This window comes from Mustela erminea, chromosome 10, assembly GCF_009829155.1.
Source record: "Mustela erminea isolate mMusErm1 chromosome 10, mMusErm1.Pri, whole genome shotgun sequence".
Taxonomy (NCBI): domain Eukaryota; kingdom Metazoa; phylum Chordata; class Mammalia; order Carnivora; family Mustelidae; genus Mustela; species Mustela erminea.
The window spans coordinates 1,124,935-1,148,912 of NC_045623.1; the positions used below are offsets into that span (position 1 = coordinate 1,124,935).

Consider the following 23,978-nt stretch of genomic DNA (forward strand, 5'->3'; position numbering starts at 1 on the left):
GGAGCATGCTTCGCCCCTGCCTGCTAGTCCCCCTGCTTGTGCACAATCTCTCTCTCTGTCAAATTAAATAAATCTTTAAAAAAACAATTTTATTTGTTTTGAGAGAGAAAGAGCACAAGCAGTGGAGAGGCAGAAGAAGGGGGACAAGGAACAAGCAGACTGCCTGCCTAGCAGGGAGCCCAGTTCAACTAAAGGATCAATCCCAGGACCCCAGGATCATGACCTGAGTTGAAGGCAGAAGCTCAGGAAACTGATGTGCTCCAGTTCTGAAAATGTTCTTAACTCAACGAGGGTATCTTCAGAAACCTGTAGTAAACATAGGACTTAACAGTACAACAATAAAAGCATTCCAAGACAAGGATGCCTTCTGACATCATTCATATTTGCCATTATGCTGGAGATCCCATTTATTTCTGAATAAGTAAAAAGAGTACATTTAGAAGAGATAGGATTGTTGTTACCTACATCAGGGATGGGCTACCTTTTTTTGTAAAGGGCCAGATAACAAGTATTTTAGGTTCTGTAGGCCCTAGAATCTCTGTTGTCACTACTCAATTCTGCTATTCTAGCATGAAAGCAGCTATAAAACAGCAGGTAAACAAATGGGTATGGCTGTGTTCCAGTAAAACTTTATTTACAAAAATAGGTACCTGGCCTGAGGATCAGAGTGTGCTGACCCCCAGCTCACATAAAGTCAACTAATAAGAGATTTCATATAAAGTCAGATTCAAGTTCAAGTACTAGCTATAACCAATTTAAAAATGTAATTAAGAGAAAAGATTCCTTGTACAATAAAAAGTACTGCTCCCCAGAATAAAAGAGATCCCACTCGAGTAAATGTAGTAAGAAGTACGTTAAGGTTTTTATAAAGAAAGCTTTTTTTTTTTTTTTAAATATTTTATTTATTTATTTGACAGAGAGAAATCACAAGTAGGCAGAGTGGAGGCAGAGGCAGAGAGAGAAGCAGGCTCCCCTCTGAGCAGAGAGCCTGATGTGGGGCTTGATCCCAGGACCCTGGGATCATGACCTGAGCTGAAGGCAGGGACCCAACCCACTGAGCCACCCAGGCGCCCCTAAAGAAAGCTTTTAGACTTCACTAAATAGTATTAAAGATCTGGATAAATGAAAAGAGATTATTATGTACCATTTTGAAGAGAAAGATTTTGGTATTGTTAAAAATATGATTCCCACGAGGTGCCTGGGTGGCTCAGTGGGTTAAAGCCTCTGCCTTCGGCTCAGGTCATGATCTCAGGGTCCTGGGCTCGAGTCCTGCATCAGGCTCTTTGCTCAGCAGGGAGCCTGCTTCCTCCTCTCTCTCTCTGCCTGCCTCTCTGCCTACTTGTGATCTCTGTCTGTCAAATAAATAAATAAATAAAATCTAAAAAAGAAATACGATTCCCAATATGTAATCTATAAATTCATTGTAATCCCAGTTAAAATCTCAACAGGGTTTAATGTGGAAGGATAACATATGAAAGATAATTGTTTTAAAGAATAGTAAGGCTAGATTTCCTGTATCAGTTATTAATTAAAATCTGTTAACTAACACTCTCATAGAAGCAGAAGACTGTATCAGTGAACAATATATTCTTGGTTGTAAAGAAATTAATTACACAGTATATGATAAATGAGGGGATTATAAAAGATGAGCTTTAATATTCCATAAACATCCCCATCCCAATCACTACTACCCTCTTTTAAATTTCTATTCATACATATACTTTAGATTCATTTCTACCCTTTTGTGAATTCTTACATCTTAATTTAAGGCTATTGTTTTAATCCCTTTAATTCAGGAGGGGCAAATGACTAGAAATTCCAGGCCGGTCACATATAGTGAGGTATCTTGAATGTGGAGAAGAACCCATCTAATAGCAGCAGTTACCTAGCCCTAGCCTTTGGCCATAAAGCAGCAAAAGTCCAGTGTTAACACATGCTGCCAGACCTTCTAAGGACTTTCTTACCTTTTTTTTTTTTTTTTTTTTTTTTAAGATTTTCATCTGTTTATTTGAGAGAGAGAGCACAAGCAGGGGGAGGGCCTGAGGGAGACAGAGAAGCAGGCGCCCCACCAGCCAGGAGCCTGACTGAGGGCTGGATGCCAGGACCCTGAGATCATGAGCCCAAGATAGATGCTTAACTGACTGAGCCATCCAGGTGCCCCAGGAGTTTTTCACTTTTTTTTTTTTTTTTTTTAAAGATTTTATTTATTTATTTGACAGACAGAGATCACAAGTAGGCAGAGAGGCAGGCAGAGAGTGAGAGAGGGAAGCAGGCTCCCTGCTAAGCAGAGAGCCCGATGTGGGACTCGATCCCAGGACCCCGAGATCATGACCTGAGCCGAAGGCAGCGGCTTAACCCACTGAGCCACCCAGGCGCCCAGTTTTTCACTTTTTAAGTTAGATCAAAATTGGATTTTTATATGAAGTCTCCCAATTTTTAAACGTGTGACACTAAATCACATTTTTTTAAAAAGTTACTGCTAGCCAAACAAAACACATCTCTTGACTAAATTTTGAGCTGTAGGCAACCTGTTAGAAACTACTGCATTAGGGCATTCATTTTACTCCTTTAATCCTTTTAAGGAGTTATTTGGTTTCACCAGACTAAAAGTTGGTGTGGGATGGGCTGCTGCCATATGTTAAGAGAGATGACCAAAAAGGGAAACTGGTGCTTTCAGAGGGGTTAGGAAACTTTTTCTTTGCAAAAAATTATCTAATTATTATAGCTCCTTTTTATTTTTATTTTTGTCTTTTGGATATTTTATTTATTTATTTGTGAGAGAGAGCATGAGAGGGGAGAGGGTCAGAGGGAGAAGCAGACTCCCCATGGAGCTGGGAGTCCGATGTGGGACTCGATCCTGGTACTCCAGGATCTTTACCTGAGCTGAAGTCAGTCGCTCAACCAACTGAGCCACCCAGGTGCCCTACAGCTCCTTTTTAAATTAAATTTCAGTTTATTCTTCCTTCACTGGTTTGAAATTCTATAGAGTGAGAACTTAGAGATTTTGTTTTGGACATACTAGTCATTATTATAGTGAAAATTACACATGAGAGGGTGGGACATAAATGAAGGTAAACCAACCTGATGGTGTTAGTTTTGCCATTTGTGTCCTAGGGATACTAGCTAAGGGACAAAAATGCCATTCATCTGGATGCATACATCATTGTGACAACAGAACAGTAGAAAATTCAATTTGAAGCACAGGGAAAGTATCTTCATGAATATCAAAGTTGAGTTACCACTTGGAAGACTATGGTCTATTCTGCCACCAGCAGTGGTGTACACACACAGACACACACACACACACACATTATATATAGACTATAGAAAAATCCCGGGAAAAACTGAAGATCTGCTTGTATTATGCCGGGATTGTTTGAAAGAAGGTTATATCTTTGATGTGGATGGAGCTTACCAAAGTCCTATTGCTATCCCAGACTTTCATAAAAGGCAGTCATTTTTGCTTTTTAAAATTTTCTTATTTAATTGAACTGAAAAGTGTATTTATACTAGTTGTTATCATTATAGCTTAATGTGTTTTGACTCTCAGGGTATAGAGAAAATTGCATGTATGTCTGACCTTTGAAAGATGTCATGACAGATTTTGGGGAAACAATGAGCTTGGTACTCTAAAATAAACCCACCGTAAGAAGGGCTTCTGATGACTTCATGGCTAGTTGTTGGTTATTGAAGAAAGTCTTGAAAGCACTTGGGAGTTTGAATTGGGGCACTTTTCTTTCTTTCTCTGTCTCTTTTTTAACTGTTCATTTTGAGAGAGAGAGAGCATGAACACATATAAGGCGGGGACAGGGTAGAGGGAGAAAGAGAGAGAGAATCCCAAACACACTCCATGTTGAACTTGGAGCCTGACTCGGGGCTTAATCTCATGACCCTGAGTTCATGACCTGACGCGAAGCCAAGAGTCTTGACGCTTAACTGACTGAGCCACCCAGGTGCCCCAGTTTTCTAACTAAACTGACAGCCGCATTTCTTCTCTCTTTACATACATTCTCTTGGAGACTTACCTACTCATGGATTAAACTCTTACTCATATCCTAATAACTACTATAACTCTATCTAGATTTTTAGGGTTTTGTTTTGTTTTTAAAGATTTTATTTTTATTTTTTTAAAGATTTTATTTATTTATTTGACAGACAAAGATCACAAGTAGGCAGAGAGAGAGAGGGAGAAGCAGGCTCCCTGGTGAGCAGAGAGCCCGATGCGGGGCCCCATCCCAAGACCCTGAGATCATGACCTGAGCCAAAGGCAGAGGCTTAACCCATTGAGCCTCCAGGCGCCCCTAAAGATTTTATTTTTAAGTAATCTCTATACCCAGTGTGGGCTCGAACTTAGAACTCTGAGATCAGGAGTCACATGCTCTACCGACTGAGCCAGCCAGGCACCCCCTTTCTTTCTTTCTTTTTTTTTTTTTTTTTTTTACCATGTCTTCAACTTCTTTTTGTGAATTACTGCCTTATTATTATATGATACTCAGCTCAACATCTAAAACTGTAATCTACTTTATATGTGTATAAAGCCCTGCTCTCACAGTTTGTGTGATAATAGGTTGTAAATTGAAAATTTTTATACAAATGGTATTTTGAAACTCACTGTAACCAACTTTTCAGGTAAGCAGATTGAATTTTATTATTTCTTTTTATAAAATGAGAAAACTGAAGGCCAGAGCCGTTAAGAATTGCCCAAAGTAAAATGTCAATTTAATAAAAGAGATGAGAATAGAACTGAGATTTTTCTGACTCTTAAGTCTCCTGTTATTTCCATTTTACAGTACAGTTTGCCTAAACTTAACTTAGTAATTTTAAATTCTTGTCCCATCTATTCTGAGTCACTTATCAGACTCTTTTGCTGTTTCTTCCTCCTTTTCTGTCTTTAAATTTCCCATTATCATCTTTATCTGATATGTTTATATTTTTATAATCACCTTCTAAGTTCTTATTGTCTGATATCAGCCTGAGGTGGGTTTTTTTTTTTTTTTTTTTTTAATCTGTGTAAATCTGCCCATCATAGTACCTATTCCACAGGGTCTGGGAACTACTAAATGAGTAAATACTGTGATACAGGGTGAGAGCTTAGAATAGTGATGAACACCTAACAAATGTTAGCTGCTGCTGTGATGATGAGGTTGATAATGACAGTTACTCCTACAATTATATTAACAAATTAATGTCATAAAATCACTGCTCTGAAATATTTAAAATATTTTTTAAAATATTTTTATATTACTATGTAAGTAAACAAATTCCTTTTCCATGTTTGTTGTTTTCTTTGACTCTCAAACCACAACTACATAATGTAATTAGGGGCAAAGTGTGTTATCCTCATTTTACAGATAAGGATACTGATAATAAAGTAAATGATACAAAACTAAGATAGGAGATTGAACTTTTTAAAAAATGAGAAAGAATGAGATCATGAGCCGTCATTGGGTTTTTTTACTGTGAGGTCCCATTATCCAAGCTCCTTGGGAAGGCACTTAAAACCCTCTACAGTCAGGTGTCAACTTCCCATCCTTGTCAACAATTCTCCCATGTTCCAGTAATGAGCCATTGCTCCAGCCAAACACTCATACAATGTGTCTTGATACGAGTGCTTGTGAATTTTTCTTCCTGGAATATTTTTACTTTCCTGAAAAGCAGTGCAACTTACAAGTTAGGAATCTAAGTTTTGGAGTCAAGTTGCCAAGGTTCAAATCCTTGTTAACCACTTGTTAAACTAATTGTTTACTTTTTCTGTGCTTTAGTTTTCTCACCTATAAATGAGAATAATAGTACAGCTTGTATCTGAGGGTTGTTGTAAGAATTAAGCTAATATATGGAAAGCACTTAAAAAGTATCTAGAACACAAAAGGCTCCAAAAATTAATGAGCTAAGTATCTATCTCAAGAAGTTCATGAAAGAAGAGCGAAATAAACTAAAGGAAGGAAGAAAAGATATAATAAGAACAGAAACTCATGAAATTAAAAAAAAGTCGAACACAAAGTGGGGAACTTAGAATAGTCAAATTTGTAAAGAAAGCGGAATGTTAGTTGGCCAGGACTGGAGGGAGGGGAAATGGGAGGTTTAATAGCTATTGTTTAATAGCCATAGTTTCAGTTTTGCAAGATGAAAAGAGGCCTAGAGATGGATGGTGGTGATGGTTGCACAAGAATATGAATATACTTTTTTAAAAAAGATTTTATATATTTATTTGACAGAGAGCTCTCACAAGCAGGGGGAGTAGGAGAGGGAGAAGCAGACTCCCTACTCAGCAGGATGCCTGATGCAGACTTATCCTAGGATGCTTAACTGACTGAGCCACCCAGGCGTCCTGACGATAAGAATATACTTAATCCTGCTGAACTTTTCACTTAAAAAAATGGTTAAGGTGGTAAATTTTATATGTTAGTTTTTTACCACATTAAAAAGAAAATTGGGGAAAAAACATAACCACAAAACTGAACAAACATATAATAGTAGAAGGGTTCCACAAAGGAAACACTCTTTTGTTTGAGGAAATAATAAAATCGATAAACTTCAGGTGAGGTTGACCAAGAAAAAAGAAGGCATAAATAAACAGTATTAGAAATGTAAAAAGTAGATTTGATTACGGTGCTGTAGACCATAAAAGGATAATATGAACAGCTTTATTCCAATAAATTTGAAGTTATAGACAAAATGGTAAAGTTCCTCAAAAATACAAGAACTAAGGGGCGCCTGGGTGGCTCAGGTGTGCTTCTCTGAAGCACAGAAAAAGTAAACAATTAGTTTAACAAGTGGTTAACAAGGATTTGAACCTTGGCAACTTGACTCCAAAACTTAGATTCCTAACTTGTAAGTTGCACTGCTTTTCAGGAAAGTAAAAATATTCCAGGAAGAAAAATTCACAAGCACTCGTATCAAGACACATTGTATGAGTGTTTGGCTGGAGCAATGGCTCATTACTGGAACATGGGAGAATTGTTGACAAGGATGGGAAGTTGACACCTGACTGTAGAGGGTTTTAAGTGCCTTCCCAAGGAGCTTGGATAATGGGACCTCACAGTAAAAAAACCCAATGACGGCTCATGATCTCATTCTTTCTCATTTTTTAAAATTAAAAAAAATATATATAAGAACTGAAATGGTACAAATTAAAAATTTAGGACCCTGAAATCCTATAACCATTGACTAAATTCAGCCAGTCATTAGAAATCTTCCCATAAGAACAGCCCCATTTTGCAATGGGTTTGCCAGTGTCATGAAAACCACTGCCAAGACCATGCCAGAATGATAAAGGAAAAGATTTATATCAACATTGCTTTCACTAGAAAACAAGTCCACTGCTACTGGCTGTTTGATCACAAATGTGATGGTATCAAAAAATTTGAGAAGGTGGCTGCTGAGATGGGAATAGGTTCCTTCAAGTATGCCTGGGTCTTGGATAGACTGAAAGCTGCATGTGAGCATCGTATCACCATTGATACCTCTCTGTGGAAATTCAAGACCAGCAAGTATTATGTGACCCTCAGTATTGCCCCAGGACACAGACTTCATCAAAAACGTGATTATAGGCACATCTCAGCCTGACTGTGCTATCCTGATTATTACTACTGATATTTGGAGAATTTGAAGACTGCAACTCCAAGAATGGGCAGACTCATGAGCATTCCCTTTTGGCTTACACACTGGGTATGAAACAATAAGATGGATTCTATCAAGCCACACCACAGCCAGAAGAGATACAAGGAAACCGTTAGGGAAGTGAGGACCTACATTAAGAGAATTGGCTTCTACCCTGACACAGTTGCATTTGTATCAGTTTCTGGTTGGAATAGTGACAACATGCTGGACCCAAGTACCAATACACCTTGGTTTAAGGGATAGAAAGACACTCGGGAAGATGGCCATGCCAGTAGAACCATGCTGCTTGAAGCTGTGGATTGTCTTCTCTCAGCAACTTGTCCAGCTGTCCAGCTCTTGAATCTGCCGCTCTACGATTACTACAGAATTGGTGGTATTTATACTGTCCCAGTTGGCCAGTTAGATACTAGTATTCTCAAACCCCACATAGTGGTCACCTTTGCTCTGGTCATTGTTACAGCTGAAGTAAAGGCTTTTGAAGTGTACCATGAAGTTCTGAGTTAAGCTCTTCGTGGGAACAATATGGGCTTCAGTGTCAAAGATGTGCCTGTCAGAGATGTTTTCCATGGCTCAGATGGTTATCCTGAACTGTCTGGGCCAAATCAGGCCTGGCTATTAATGAATCAGTGGTGGATTGTCACACAGCTCACCCACCTGCTTGTAAGTTTGCTGAGCCGAAGGAGAAAATCGATCACCACCCTGGTAAGAAGCTGGAAGATGGCCCCAAACTCTTGAAATTATTCATACCATTTTTGGCAAGCCCAGTATGTTGAGCGCTTCTATGACTATCCTCCTTTGAGTATTTTTGGTTGTTTTGCTGTTTGTGATATGAAATAGACCATTGCTGTGGATGTCACCAGAGCAGTGGACAAGAAGGCTGTCAGAAGTGGCAAGATCACCAATCTGCTCTGTCTAGAAAGCTTGGGAGGCTAAATGAGTATTATCTCTAGTACCTGTCACCCTGTCCTTTTTTTTTTTTTTTTTTTTTAGGTTTTATTTAGGAGCCCCTGGGTGGCCCAGTTGGTTAAGTGTCTGCCTTCAGCTCAGGTCATGATGGCAGGGTCCTGAGATCGAGCCCAGTGTTGGGCTCCCTGCTTATTGCGGAGCTTGCTTCTCTGTCTCCCTGCCTGTGCTCTCTCTCTCTGTCAAATAAATAAATAGAATCTTTAAAAAAAAAAAAAAAAAGACTTTATTTATTTGGGAAAGGGAAAAAGCACGAACAGGGGACAGGCAGAGGAAGAGAGAAGCAGACTTCCCTCCAAACAGGGAGCCCAATGCAGGAGTCCCATTCCAGGGCCCTGGGATCATGACCTGAGCACCCCAGCACCCCCTTGCTGCCCTACTCTTAATCAGTAGTAGGAGAACTGTCTCAAAACTGTTTGTCTCAGTTGGCCATTAAGTTTAATAATAAAAGTCTGAGGGGTGCCTGGGTGGCTTAGTCAGTTAGGTGTCTGCCTTCAGCTCAGGTTATGATCCTGCGGTCCTGGGATCGCATCCCACATCAGGGTTTCTGCTCGGTGGGGAGCTTGCTTTTCCCTCTCCCTCTGCCTTCCAGCGCTCACTCTCTCTTTTTTCTTTCTTTTTTTTTTTTTAAGATTTTATTTATTTATGTGGCAGAGAGAGAGTGAGAGAGGGAACACGAGCAGGGTGGGTGGGAGAGGGAGAAGTAGGCTTCCCACCAAGCAGGGAGCCTGATGCAGGACTTGATCCCAGTATCCTGGGATCATGACCCGAGCCGAAGGCAGATGCTTAATGGCTGAGCCAGCCACCCAGGCGCTCCCTCTCTATTTCTGTCAAATAAATGGATAAAATCTTTAAAAAAAATTTTTTTTTAAAGATTTTATTTATTTGACAGAGAGAGATCACAAGTAGGCAGAGGTGGCAGGGAAGCAGGCTCCCTGCTTAGCAGAGAGCCCGATGCGGGGCTCAATCCAGGACCCTGAGATCATGACCTGAGCTGAAGGCAGAGGCTTAACCCACTGAGTCACTCAAGCGCCCCTAAAAAAATTTTTTTTAATAAAAGACTGGTTAATGCCTTTAAAAAATAGTCTATTAAACTATAACTTTATATGATAATAAAAGCGAAAGGACAGGACAAAAGAAAAAAGACCAGTTAATGATAACAGTGCGTCATAAAAGCTTCAGAATGAAAGGAGAATATTTTATAGACCATTTGTTTCATGTGTGGCAGTTTTAAGTCCCTAGTTTTCAAAATCAGTATTTTTTAGTGGAAGCAGTCTGACCAGAAAACCTGTCACAGAATTTTGTGACCCATTAAAACAAAGTTTAATGGGGGGGGGGGGGGGTGGAAATCCTGGACCTAGGTGCTTCACCAGCAAGTCCACCAAATATTGAAGGAGGAAATAATATTCCAATCTTACACTTGTTCAGAAAAGAAAAAGAATGCTCCCCAGCTTATAAATGAGACTAGCATAACCTTGACACCAAAGTTTAACTACGAAGTATGAGGAAAGAAAATTACAAACTGATCTTATTCCTGAGGAACCTGAGCTAGTGGAACATAAAGAGCATAGTACATCATAGTGGGGTTTATCCCAGGAATGGAAGCCTGGTTTAATGGGGAGAATAAATTCATCTAATACACTATGCTTAAAAATAAAATGAGAAAATTATATGATGATCTTAAAAGGTGCAGAAGAAGTAAGTAAAAAATCCATTCATTATAAACCAAACCAGGAATAGAAAGGAGTCTCCAGTCTAGTAACCTATATCTTCCAAAAATAAAAGCCTATAGCAAACATACTATGTATGAGAAACAAAACACAGGTAATGCCCAATACCAACATTTCTGTTCAACTTCATCCTGGAGTTCCTAGCCAGAACATTAAGGCAGAAGGAAGAGAGGGAAAGAACAAAGTGTATAAATGAAAGGATTGGGAAAAGAAAAAAACAAAATTGTCATTAATTGCAGATGATATGATTAGCAGGCTTATTGGACCCAAATCAATAATAATAAAATTAATTATTTTAGCTGTATACCAGAAACAAAGTTAGAAAATTAAAATTAAAAAAGTTAACTCTTTATCTTAGGGAGGTGTTGGGGAAAAGAGATATAGTTGATTCTTATTATTCATAGTAATTATGTTCCATGAGGTTGCCATGAACAATGAATTAGTGAATACTGAATCATTGCTCCTGGGGCAAATACAGGGTTAGGTTCCTGCAAGCACCCTGGTCACAATATTTTTATCAACTGATCAGTACATAACTTATTTAATGTAGGTTTCTGTATACAGATAACTTATTTAATATATATTTATTAATATATTTTTGATTGATTAACATTGAATTCATGGCTAACAGCACTACAGTGCTTGAACAGAGTTTATATAATACATGTGTTTTCTATGTAAGGCACATTACAGCCTTCTTGTGCTTAGGAAGTCTAGACAGAAGAACTTCAGCACTATGCTTGGAGGCCATTTTAAACACCAAAATCCTCACTCAAGCACAATGATGCAAAGAAATATGACACTAAATAGACGATAAAGAGGATACTTGGTTCTAGTATGATAGCTGAAACAAGAGGCAGAACATCACTTTGTTAGACCTCATCTGAGAATATGCCAGTAACCAACCTAAAGTTTTTGCCATTCTGTATGTGTTTTAAGAATGACTGAAATAGCAAAACTTGCTAAATAAATTTTAGCAAGTAGGTGAATTGACAAATAGGGAATCCAGGATTGAGATTAATGAGGATCAACTGTGTGTAGAAAAAAATCTTTAACAAAAGTTGTGTAAGATGTCTATGGAGAAAATTATAAAACATAATTGAAAAACACTGTAGTAAGATCTAAATATTTGTGGATAGGGAAGACTTGGTATTTAACAATGTTAATTCTTCCCAAATTGATTTATAAATCTAGTGCAGTCTTTATTTTTTTTTTTTTCCTTATTTTACTTTTTAAGTTATGTCTACACCCAGGATCGTTCTCAGACTCAACAACCCTGAGATCAGGAGTCATATGCTCCACTGACTGAGCCAGCAGGTAATCCAGCGCAGTCTTAAGATCTCAGTAAATATGCCCTCCCCCTTTTTACAGATTGCTCTGAATTTTATGTGGAAGTGCAGGGAGTTCTCCTTCCCCTCTCCAGAAAGAGAAAGCCAGAAGTTATTGAAAAATAACAAGGTGGAAGAACTGGCTCTACCAGATTTCAAACTTTATAAAGCTGTAATAAATAAAGCAGTCTGATATTAGCCTGAGATAGCCAGAGAAAATGGTAGAACATTATACAAAGTGTAGATGCAGACTAATGTATGTGTATACTAGATTTGTGTATGAAACTATATATGGGTAGTGAAAAAGGAACTAACTATTGCTCCAGCAATTGGCTATTTATATATATTTATATAAAATTAGATTTCATATATATCTATATATTTAAAATTAGATTTCATTCATACCATACGTAAAAATTAGTTGCACATTAAGGACTTAAATACAAAAGAACTAGGTGGTTCAGTCAGTTAAACATCTGATTCTTGTTCTTGGTTCACTTCCTGTTTTCAAGGTTGTGAGTTCAAGCCCTGTGTTGGGCTCCATGCTGGGCATGGAGCGTACTTAAAAAAAAAAAAAAAAAAAAAGAACAAACTTAAAGGAAAAAGAAGAACTATAAATCTTTTTGAAGGAGAGTATCTCATAACCTTACCTCCAAAGATTGATAAATTCTCCTATTTTTTTTTTAAAGATTTTATTTATTCATCTGAGAGAGAGAGAGAAACAGAGCACAAACAGGAGAGGCAGAGGCAGAGAAACAAGCAAACTCCCTGATGAGCTGGGAACCTGATGTGAGGCTGGAACCCAGGACCCTAGGACCATGACCTGAGCTAAAGGTAGACAGTCAACCACTGAGCCACCCAGGTGCCCCTAAATTCGACTACTTTAAAACAAAGATCTTCTGTGGCACCTGGGTGGCTCAGTAGGATAAGCCTCTACCTTCCGCTCAGGTCATGATCTCGGAGTCCTGGGATTGAGCCAGGACTTTAACTAAATAAATAAATAAAATCTTAACCAAAAAAAAAAAAAAGACCTTCCGTTTATTGAAAGACACCATAAAGAATGAAAAGAAAAACCACAGAGTGGGAGAAAATATCTGCTGTGCAGTCAACAAAGAGTTCATATCCAGAATATACAAAGAATAACAAAATAATAAGAAAAAGACAAAAAAAATTAGGTTTTACCTGACACTCACCATCTTTTTTTTTTTTTTAATAATTTCTTTTTTTTTTTTTTTTAAAGATTTTATTTATTTATTTGACAGAGAGAAATCACAAGTAGATGGAGAGGCAGGCAGAGAGAGAGAGAGGGAAGCAGGTTCTCTGCTGAGCAGGGAGCCCGATGTGGGACTCGATCCCAGGACTCTGAGATCATGACCTGAGCCGAAGGCAGCGGCTTAACCCACTGAGCCACCCAGGCGCCCGACACTCACCATCTTTGAAATTAAAACAGAAATTGTTTAAGTATTGATCACCTTTAAAGTTTTATTTATTTATTTATTTATTTGACAAACAGAGGTCACAAGTAGGCAGAGAGAGGGGGAGGAAGCTTCCTGCTGAGCAGAGAACCTGATACGGGGCTTGGTCCCAGGACCCTGGGATCATGACCTGAGCCAAAGGCAAAGGCTTTAACCCACTGAGCCACCCAGATGCCCCTATTAATCACCTTTAAAGCAATCAACAAATAATTGGAGCAGCTGGGTGGCTCATTTGGTTAAGCGTTTGACTCTTGATTTTAGCTTAGATCATGATCTTAGGGTTGTGAGATTGTGCCCCAGTTGGGCTCTGTGGTCGGCGCGCAGCCTGCTTAAGATTCTCTCTCTCCCTCTCCCTCTTCACTTCCTCCAACCCTCAAATAAATAAATAAATAAATAAATAAATAAATAAATAAATAAAAACTTTTAAAAACTTAAATGAGGAGTGCCTGGGTGGCACACTTAGTTAAGTGTCAGACTGTTGGTTTTAGCCCAGGTGGTGATCTCACAGTCATGGGACTGAGCCCTGCATGGGCTCCACACATAGCATGGAGTCTGCTTGAAATTCTCTTTCTCTCCCTCTGCCCCTCCCACTTGTATTCTGTCTCTCTCCCTCAAATAAATAAATCTTTTAAAAAAATTTTAATGAGAAGAGCTCATTAAGAGCTGGTATTTTGCATTTTTTTCATATCTCTTTAATATCTTGTAGTAACGGTGTACAGTTAAATTCTCTTGTCTGCTTCTGCATTCAGTGTGGTGTGATACCACATCATATGGTCTTCAGACTGCTGACATATGTATATCCTTAATCCTTACATACAGTGTAAGCCAAGTTCCAGTCAAGTGGGGGAAACCACACACCAGTAATTTAAATAAGGAAAATTTAATGTAGAGAATTGTTAAGTAGGTAAAATGTAGCTAACTACTGCTAGAAGAAATAAGAGAACTCTAAGGTGTAATGGGATAGTGTGTGCTGAAAGCAGCTACTACCTCTGGCCCTGATGGAAGGGTGAAGAGCGAGCCCTTCCCTCCTCCCACCTGAGACTCAGACCTGAGGAAAGAGTGGATTGCTGCAAGAATGTGCTACCTGGGGGCACCTGAGTGGCTTAGTGGGTTAAACCCTCTGCCTTCGGCTCAGGTCATGATCTCAGGGTCCTGGGATCGAGTCCCGCATTGGGCTCTCTGCTCAGCGGGGAGCCTGCTTCCTCCTCTCTCTCTGCCTGCCTCTCTGCCTACCTGTGATCTCTGTCTGTCAAATAAATAAATAAAATCTTTAAAAAAAAAAGAATGTGCTACCTGCCCCTGTAGTGGCAGAGACTGGCTGCAGAGCACTTGTCACTGTCTGCAAGAGCAGCAACACGCCGCTGTGCTCAGACCTGCCAGGAAGGCCATGTGCTGATCTATTTGAGAACAGAACACCGAAAGAATCCCACCACTTCTCCCAGCCTGGCTCTAGGGGCCTCTGTTGGCAGATAACTAACACTGAGACAAAGGGAATAGAGCTTGCAGTCTGGCTCTTGCACCAACCACAAAGAAGTATGGGTTTAGAGCTGAGAGGCACTAAATTAATAACTAGCATGTATATTCACCAGATAGGGCAGACATTTTAAAGTCCACCAATACCAACATGTGTACAACTATGGCACAGTGGAATCTCTCGTATACTGCTGGCTTAAGGGTTTATTGGTATAAAATAACCTCCTTTTGAAAAGTTTGTTATGTACCCACTATGACCTTTGGGTTTCACCCAGAGGCTTTTACTCCTGAGAAACTCCTGAGAAACTGCAAAATAAGTGGCAGAGAATTTTTGTAGTAACGTTGTTCTTGGTAATAAAAATTTGCAAACAATCCAGATGGTTTTCTGCAGGAAAATGAATGTGGTGTGGTATATTGGGATAACTAGATAGCAAAGAATATTAATGAATTTCAGTTACATACAACAACAGAACAATATCTCACAAAATATTGGGGTGCCTGGGTGGCTTAGTTAGTTAAGTGTCTGCCTTCAGCTCAGGTCATGATCCCAGGGTCCTGGGATCTAGTCCATATTGGGCTCCCCGCTCAGTGGGGAGGCTGCTTCTCCCTCTGCCTGCTGCTCCCCCTGCTTGTGCTCTCTCTCTGACCAAGAGAGATTTTAAATAAAATAAAATCTTTAAATAAAAATCTTTAAAAAAAAAAGGGGGGGGGGTGCTGGGTGGCTCAGTGGATTAAGCCGCGCTGCCTTCGGCTCAGGTCATGATCTCAGGGTCCTGGGATCGAGTCCCGCATTGGGCTCTCTGCTCAGCAGGGAGCCTGCTTCCCTCTCTCTCTCTCTGCCTGCCTCTCTGTCTACTGTGATCTCTCTCTGTCAAATAAATAAATAAAATCTTAAAAAAAAAAAGATAAATTGCAGTATTGAGTAAATAGAAGAAATTGGTTCCTTTTGGAAATTGAATTGGCAGCCTGTAAGTACAAATTGTATAATAAACCATAGAGTGGTATAGTATGCCCACTTAGGGAATAAGTTCTGTAAGATTTTGCTTACTCTGTCCCTTTTTTGAGATTCAGTATCAAGAAATTTTCCCTTCCTGGCTTCTTTGTTTCAGTCCGAATTAAGGAATTTTAACTCTTTGCTACCATTATACCTTGTCTCTTCTTCCATCCTGGTAACTAACACTCCACATTGTAATTGATACAGGTCCTGCTTATCACCAGTTTCTACTCCCCTGACTTTGAGCCTCTGCTCACAGCATAATCCCAGGCACTTCTTAGGTGATTGGTAAATGCCTGTACAATGGATTACTGATGACTGGATGGGAGGGAGATACTGTGGAGTGCTGCAAAGCAGCATGTCTTTAAGTACAGGTCCTGGGTATTCTTAGGTGGGTCCATGGATGTAGTTTAAATTATCTTAGTTGAAGAGAAATAAAATTTAAAATTTTATTTTATAATAATTTGGAAGTAATTGAATTGAATATTTAGTGTAATATTTAATATCATCTGTATTATTATCTTATATTAACAGTTTTGCAGCTGATTTTCAGTGGCTGTGTTAATGTGTTTGTGATTGCATTTTTTCCCCTTTGTTTCTTGGGGGTTTTGTTGTGATTGCATTCTGGCATGAGATGATACTATTTTATGAGAAGCTAATGAGAACAGATTAAAGATGGTTTTGATATATACATAATTGTTTGTATCAAGTGACTGTGGAAAGTATTTACGATAGTTTCGATGGAGAAAAATGGTGAAATAATTGAACAGTAAGGTGAAATAATTGAATTATGGGGTTGATAAATTAAAAACAATGTATATATACATTATCATGCTCATGTTGTAATTTGTTTCAACAAAATATCATTTTTCCCTTTAATGTCAGTATGAATGGTATTTGCCTTAATTTGTAAATTCTAATTTGTAGTTGTTGAAGAACCATAGAATGTAATCAGTAGGATCATATAAGGATAAAAAGACATATGGAGACTTTGCAATCATCTTCATTGGAAATCCAAGAGAATTCACAGACTTAAGAGGATTTAGCAGGGTTACTGGGTACAGATCAACATCTAGGAATCAATAGCATTTCAATACATTAGAAATAACCAGTCAAAAAGTATAATAGAGGGGCACCTCAGTGGGTTAAACCTCTGCCTTCGGCTCAGGTCATGATCTCAGGGTCCTGGGATGGAGCCCCACATCGGCCTCTCTGCTCAGCAGGAAGCCTGCTTCCCCCACCTCTCTCTGGTTGCCTCTCTGCCTTCTTGTGATCTCTCTCTCTGTCAAATAAATATATTTTTTTAAAAAGTATATTAGAAGAACAGGTATTATTAACAGTAACAACAAAAGCTATGTGAAGTATCTAGAATAAAAGCATATTAAGACCTTTCTGGAGAAGATTACAAACTATTAGAAAAAAGTGATAATCAGCATGTAAATACAGTACACTTTAATTAGCAATAATCGTGCCTCGGATAAACCTCATTGGCTACGATACTGCCACTGCGCAAAGCTTACAGTACACTTTAATAAAAATCCCAATAGGACATTTTAAGAAACTTATTTATTTGTCAGAGAGAGAGAGGGAGAGAGAGCGAGCACAGGCAGACAGAACGGCAGGCAGAAGCAGAGGGAGAGGCAGGCTCCCCTCCGAGCAAGGAGTTGGATGTGTGGGACTCGATCCCAGGATGCTGGGATCATGACCTAAGCCGAAGGCAGCTGCTTAACCAACTGAGCCACCCAGGCGTCCCTTTAAGAAACTTTTTGTACTGATTCTAAAATTCACATAGGGGGTCCCTGGATGGCTCAGTTGGTTAAGGGTCTGTCTTCAGCTCAGGTCTTAATCCCAGTGTCCTAGGATTGAGCCCCACGTCTGGTTCTCTGCTCAGCCAGGAGTCTGCTTCTCCCTCTCCTTCTGCTCTTTCCCTTGCTCGTTCTCATTCTCTCTCTCTCAAATAAATAAAATTCATATAGAAGAGTCTGTGTCTAGGAGTAGCCAAGACTGTTGATAAACAGCAAGTCAAATAATAAACCTTGATACTTTAATTGTAACTATAAAAGAATGTGAAAGCAGTATAAGGACAGATTTGAGGAACAGAGAAAGCCCAGAAAGGGACCCATATATATGGGACCTTTGTAAATGATAGAAGTTGCATTACAAATCATTGGAGGAAAGATAAACTCTTCAGTAAGTGAGTCTGGGATATATGCTTTCCATCCAGAAAAAATGCACCTGCTAAATGTTATTCTATACCATATCCACAGGTGTATTCCAAATGAATTACCTTAGTGTATAAAACAAAACTTTTTTTTTTAAAGATTTTATTTATTTATTTGAGAGAGAGCATGAGAGGGGAGAAGGTCAGAGGGAGAAGCAGACTCCCCGTGGAGCTGGGAGCTGCATGTGGAACTCGATACTGGGATTCCAGGATCATAACCTGAGCCGAAGGCAGTTGCTTAACCAGCTGAGCCACCTAGGCGCCCTAAAAGAAAACTTCCAAAATGTTAGAACCAAATATTTTTATGACTGTAAGGATTAAAAGCTCTTTTAGAGGGCACCTGTGTGGCTCAGCTGGTTGAGCATCTGACTATTGATTTCAGCTCAAGTCATGATCTCACAGTTGTGAGATCGAGCCCCAAGTCAGGCTCCATGATCAGTGTGGAGCCAGCTTAAGATTCTCTCTCTCCCTCCCTGTCTTTCCCTTCCTGCCCTCCCTCTCTTAATAAAAAGGTCATGGGGCAGGGAGCTCCAGCAGAGAAACAAAGAAAGTACCTTAGAATTTAATGACATCAAAATTAGATTTGCGCATTGTAGAAGACACCTTAAAATTAAAGACAAGTAACACACCAGGGAAGATATTTGTTATAGGCAAGTAAAAAAGAAAAGCTGTATAAATGGGGATCATTTAGGAGACACAGAATAGGAAGTTTTTGGAGATAAAATCTATCCAATTTGAGCTCCAAGGTTTTTAAAATGTTGACTATTTCCTTAAGTTGACCTGTTATTTAGTCTTCCATTCAGTTAGCAAATACTTACTAAGAACCTATAAGACATAGCACACGACATCCCAGAAATAAGATCTCTTTTTTTTAACATTTTATTTATTTATTTGACAGAGAGAGGTCACAGTTAGGCAGAGAAGCAGGCAGAGAGGGGGGAAGCAGGCTCCCCGCTAAGCAGAGAGCCCGAGGTGGGGCTGGATCCCAGGACCCTGAGATCATGACCTGAGCCAAAGGCAGAGGCTCAACGACTGAGCCACCCAAGCGCCCCAGAAATAAGATCTTGATAAAGAAAACATAATCCCCTGAGTGAGGCACAAGAGTATGCTGTTTAGCTCTGTTTGTTTTAACTGTAATACATGGGCACCTCCTCCTTTACTCTTCATCAGCTTTATGCTTTGAAGTAATTGTTAATACCCTGCTATTTTAAATGCAGAAGTAGGGGATGCTAGTGAAGGAAACATTTGTTGAATATCTTAGCACTTCTTACAAGGTCAACCAATTGTTTGTTACATATAAGTCAACAACAAAGTTTATAATTAATTTTTTATGTTATATGTGGCAGAATTATACATTCTGTAGAATTGATATTGTGATCAGTAATGGCTAAAATTGAGACCTAGGATAACAAGGTAAGTAAAACTGCTATTCTGGATTTTATTTTAATTTTATTTTCAGAAAATTCCTAAATATGAGAGATGGTTGAATTGTAGAAGTTTGAAAGTTCTGGTTTTGTATAAATAAGGAACAAATCTGTTAAGAATTTTAGAGCTAACAAAATTATGTAATGAAATCATTTTTACAAATGAAGCAATCTAGGGGAAACTGGCTGGCTCAGTTGGTAGAGCTTATGACTCTTGATCTCGGGTTAGAGTTTGAGCCCCATCATGGGTATGGAGATTACTTAAGAAATAAAATCCTAAAAACAAAAACCAGCAACACAAAAACAAATGAAGAAACCTGGCCCCCAAAAGACTCTTACTGAAACAGAACTAAAACCTATAGGTTTCTTTCTCCATCTAGAGCTACTTTTACTATATTATGCCCTAGTCTTAATTATATGTTCTCTTAGCAGTTGCTGTTTTTCCAGCACATTTTACTTGAGGACTCACAGCAAATAATTTAGTTTGACAATAACAAAATCCAGTTGTCATTTATTCAGTTACTATTTAGTGAGCACCTTGTAGGTACCAAAGAAACAATAGTAAATAAGTTATCTCTGCTGGGAAGAAGCTCTACAGTCTAGTTGGAAAGAAAGACCATCACAGATATTTTGATTTGACTTCTGGCCAGATGGCGGATGATCAATTCCAAAGGGTTGGGGTTTTTTGTTGTTGTTTGTTTGTTTGTTTGTTTGTTTGTTTTAAGACTGTATTTATTTGAGAAAGAACATGAGAGCGTGCGAGCTGGTGGAGGGGGTGCAGTTAGGGCAGAGGGAGAGAGAGAAGCAGACTCCACTCTCAGCAGGGAGCCTGATGCTTGATCCCAGGACCCTGGGGTCATGACCTGAACCAGGTCAGATGCTTAACCCTAGCCACCCAGATGCCCCCAAAAGGTCATTTTTAAATAAAACGGTTATATTCTTGACCAAATAAAAACTACACCAGCAACGATGGACATATTAGAAATTCAGGGCTGACATTAACCAGTATGCCTATGTCAGTAGTACCATGTGGTCTGGCAGTTAGACTGGGACTCTGGAAAAAAGGGGTGGTTTTGAGTCATAAGCACCCCCTGGCTTCTGATACAAATTTTCTCTCTAAGAGTACATTTCCTATCTAGACCACCAGGAATCCCATAGATTAAATAAATATGTGTTTACAGTCCAAAAATCACCAGACATTTTGGAAGACAAACCACCATGAAGGAGGATCAGCAGATTTAGATCCCCTCCCCACAGTGAGCTTCAGATATTAGAATTATCAGGCAGAATATATAAAATAACTATAAAAAACGTTAAAGATGAATGAAATGAAATGAACTATGAATAAGGTACTTGGACAGATTTTAAAAAGAACCAACAGGAATTGTAGAAAGAAAAAAGAGTAAGCTAGAAATTACTTGTGAAGAAATTAGAATGCAGTAATTAGAAGGAGGTGGGGAAAAAAAGATCAGAATGAGAGACCTAATTAACATCAAATTAGCTTCCAGGAGGAGAGAACATTTGAGTTCTTCTGAGGAGGTAATAGCTGAGAGCTCTCTGAAAGATGAAAAACATGAATCTGCAGCTACCACAACCACAACATACACTAAGCAGGATAATTAAAAAGAAAATCACACCTAGTCATTGTAATAAAATTATAAAACCAAACCAAACCAGAAAATAGCAAGTGTTGGGATGGGGGGAACTTCTGTTTCTGGTAGGAATGTAAAATGGTACAACAGCTATGGAAAAAAAATTGATAGTTCCTCAAAAACTTAGAATTTCTGTATGATTTAGCAGTTCTGCTTCTAGGTATATACTCCCTGGAAATGAAAGCAGGGACTCAAAGAAGTATTTGTACACCAGTGTTCAAAACAGCATTATTCACAATAGCCAAAAGGTAGAAGCAAACCAAGTATCAATTTTCAAAGGACTGGATATGCAAAGTGTATATACAAAGTATATACATAAAATGGAATATTATTTAACCTTAAAAAGAATTCTGGCTTATGCTATACAACACAGATAAACTTTGAACACATTATGCTAAGTGAAATAAGCTAGTCACAAAAGGGCAAGTGTCCTGATTCCACTTAGACAAACGACAATAATGCAATTTACAGACAGAAAGTACAGTGGTGGTTGTAGGGGGAAAGGGAAGATGATGTTTAATGGCTATAGAGTTTGAGTTTTGCAAGGTTAAGAGAGTTGTGGAAATTGATTGTACAACAGTGTGAATGTATATATCCATAGAGATAGAAAGTAGATGAAAGTCAGGAGCTGGGGGAGGCAGTAGTGGTGAGTTAATTATTTAATGGGTACAGAGTTTCTGTTAGAACAATGACAAATTTTGGAAATTGTTGGTGGTGGTTGTACAACATTGTGAATATAATTAATGCCACTGAGTTGAGCATTTTAAAAATGGTTAAAATGGGGATGCCTGGGTGGCTCAGTTGGTTAAGCAGCTGCCTTCTGCTCAGGTCATGATCCCAGCGTCCTGAGATTGAGTCCCACATCGGGCTCCTTGCTCGGCAGGGAACCTGGTTCTCTCTCTGATTCTGCCTGCCACTCTGTCTGCCTGTGCTCACTCTCGCTCGCTCGCTCTCTCACAAATAAATAAAAAATAAAAAATGGTTAAAATGGCAAGTTTTATTTTACTACAGTAAAAAATAAACAAAGAGCAGTGCCAAAGAGAGAAGACAGAAAGATCCCATACATAAGACTACAATTAGATTGACAACATACTTCTCAGTTACAACTATGGAAGCCAGATGGCAGTTTTGAGTGGTATGTAGGAGCATTTATAGAAGTAGCTGTTAATATAGATTTGCATACAAAGCAAAACTACTTTGCAGAACCATTCAAGGAGCACTTGAGTGGCTCATTTAGTTAAGTGTCTGCCCCTGGTTCCCAGGGTCCCAGGATCGAGCCCTGCGTTGGGCTCCTGGCTCAGTGGGGAGTCTGCTTCTCCCACTCCCTCTCTCTGTGTGTGCTCACTCCCTCCCTCTCTCTCTCTTACAAATAAATAAATCTTAAAAAAAAAAAAAAAAAAAAAAAAAGAGGGACATCTGGGTGTCTCCGCTCAGGTCATGATCCCTCAGGGTCCAGAGTCTGCATGCTCACTCTCTCTTACTCTCTTTCTCAAATAAATAAATCTTAAAAAAGGAAAAAAAAAAAAAAAAAGAAAATCTGTTTAGATTAGAGGTTGATTTTACATTCTATACCCAGTAGATTTTATTATTCTCTTTAAAGATTTTATTTGGGCGCCTGGGTGGCTCAGTGGGTTGAGCCGCTGCCTTCGGCTCAGGTCATGATCTCAGGGTCTTGGGATCGAGTCCCATATCGGGCTCTCTGCTCAGCAGGGAGCCTGCTTCCCTCTCTCTCTCTCTCTGCCTGCCTCTCCGTCTACTTGTGATTTCTCTCTGTCAAGTAAATAAATAAAATCTTAAAAAAAAAAAAAAAGATTTTACTTATTTATTTGACAGAGACACAGTGAGAGGGGAACACAAGTAGGGGAAATGAGAAAGGGAGAAGCAGGCTTTTCGCCCGGCAGGGAGCCTGTTGCAAGGCTCCATGACCTGAGCCTGACCCAGAGGCAGACACTTAACAACCAGGTGCCCCATCCAGTAGATTTTAAATGAATTATGCAACCAAATTTTTAAAATTTTAATCATTAAAAGATAAAAGAAAATGTTATAATTTTTTAAGCCTCTGGTAGCCTTCCTATACTTAAAAAGTGGCTGTAGAGAGCAATTTGCTTTTAATAAGGCTACATTTTAAAGTTACATGTTTTAAAATGTAACTTAAAAATGCAAGTGCAAAGTGGGGAAAGATTTATAATGTTGGTGAAATAATATTTAACATATAGAGCTTACATACATATAATTATTTAGTTCATAGATAAACACTAAAATGCCAGTGAGTAGATAGGCACAGCTGACAAGAGAAAGTACTGCCTTATTCCATTTATCAGGCTTAATGCTGTTAAAGATGGGCTGATAGCCAGAGATTGTGTATATGCTGATGGGATGCAGTATGAAGTATATAGTATCATTTATTCAATATTTGTTCCCCAAAATTTGAACATGTATATAATCCAACTAATTTTTATCTAGAGGAAATTCAGGCTTTAGTGGAGCAAATAAGTAAAGCTGGAGAATGTGGCATGTTCTGCTGGGCAGACAACCAAATTACTGAGGACTATTTAATCTAATTGCTCTAGATTAAAAGAGATTTAAGAGACATAACCAAATGCAGTGTGTTGACCTTCATTGGATCCCAGTTTAAACAAATCAACTATAATTGACATTTTTGAAACATTTTAAGGAAATTTTAATGTGTTAAATATACTTCAATTAAAAATAATAATAAAGTGTGTCAACTGTACTTCAATTTAGAAAAATTAAAATCCCAGGATCGAGCCCTGGGTCATGCTCCCTGCTCAGCCTGGAGTCTGCTTCTCTTTCTCCCTCTGTCCCTCCCCTCAGCTCATACTCTCTCTTGAGTACACTCTGTCTCTCCCAATTGAGTAAAATCTTTAAAAAAAAAAAAAAAGATTTCATTTTATTTAACTTCCTTTACCTTATGAGATGTCAGCTGTTATCAGTGAACACACTGACTAACCCTCATAACTTCATATACATCAGAAAGCTCAGTGTGCTGTCATAGCCTCATACATGTCATTGATAAAAAGTATTGAATAGGGGCGCTTGGGTGGCTGAGTGGGTAAAATCTCTGCCTTCGGCTCAGG

The 23,978-nt window shown here is 38.9% G+C and overlaps 1 protein-coding gene and 1 pseudogene across 3 annotated transcripts in view; one reads left to right on the forward strand and one right to left on the reverse strand.

Moving 5' to 3' along the window:
- RPRD2 (regulation of nuclear pre-mRNA domain containing 2) overlaps positions 1–23,978 on the forward strand; it is a 96,661-nt gene that overhangs the window by 40,049 nt on the left and 32,634 nt on the right. The window lies entirely within an intron of this gene.
- LOC116568299 lies at positions 16,973–17,100 on the reverse strand (annotated as a pseudogene).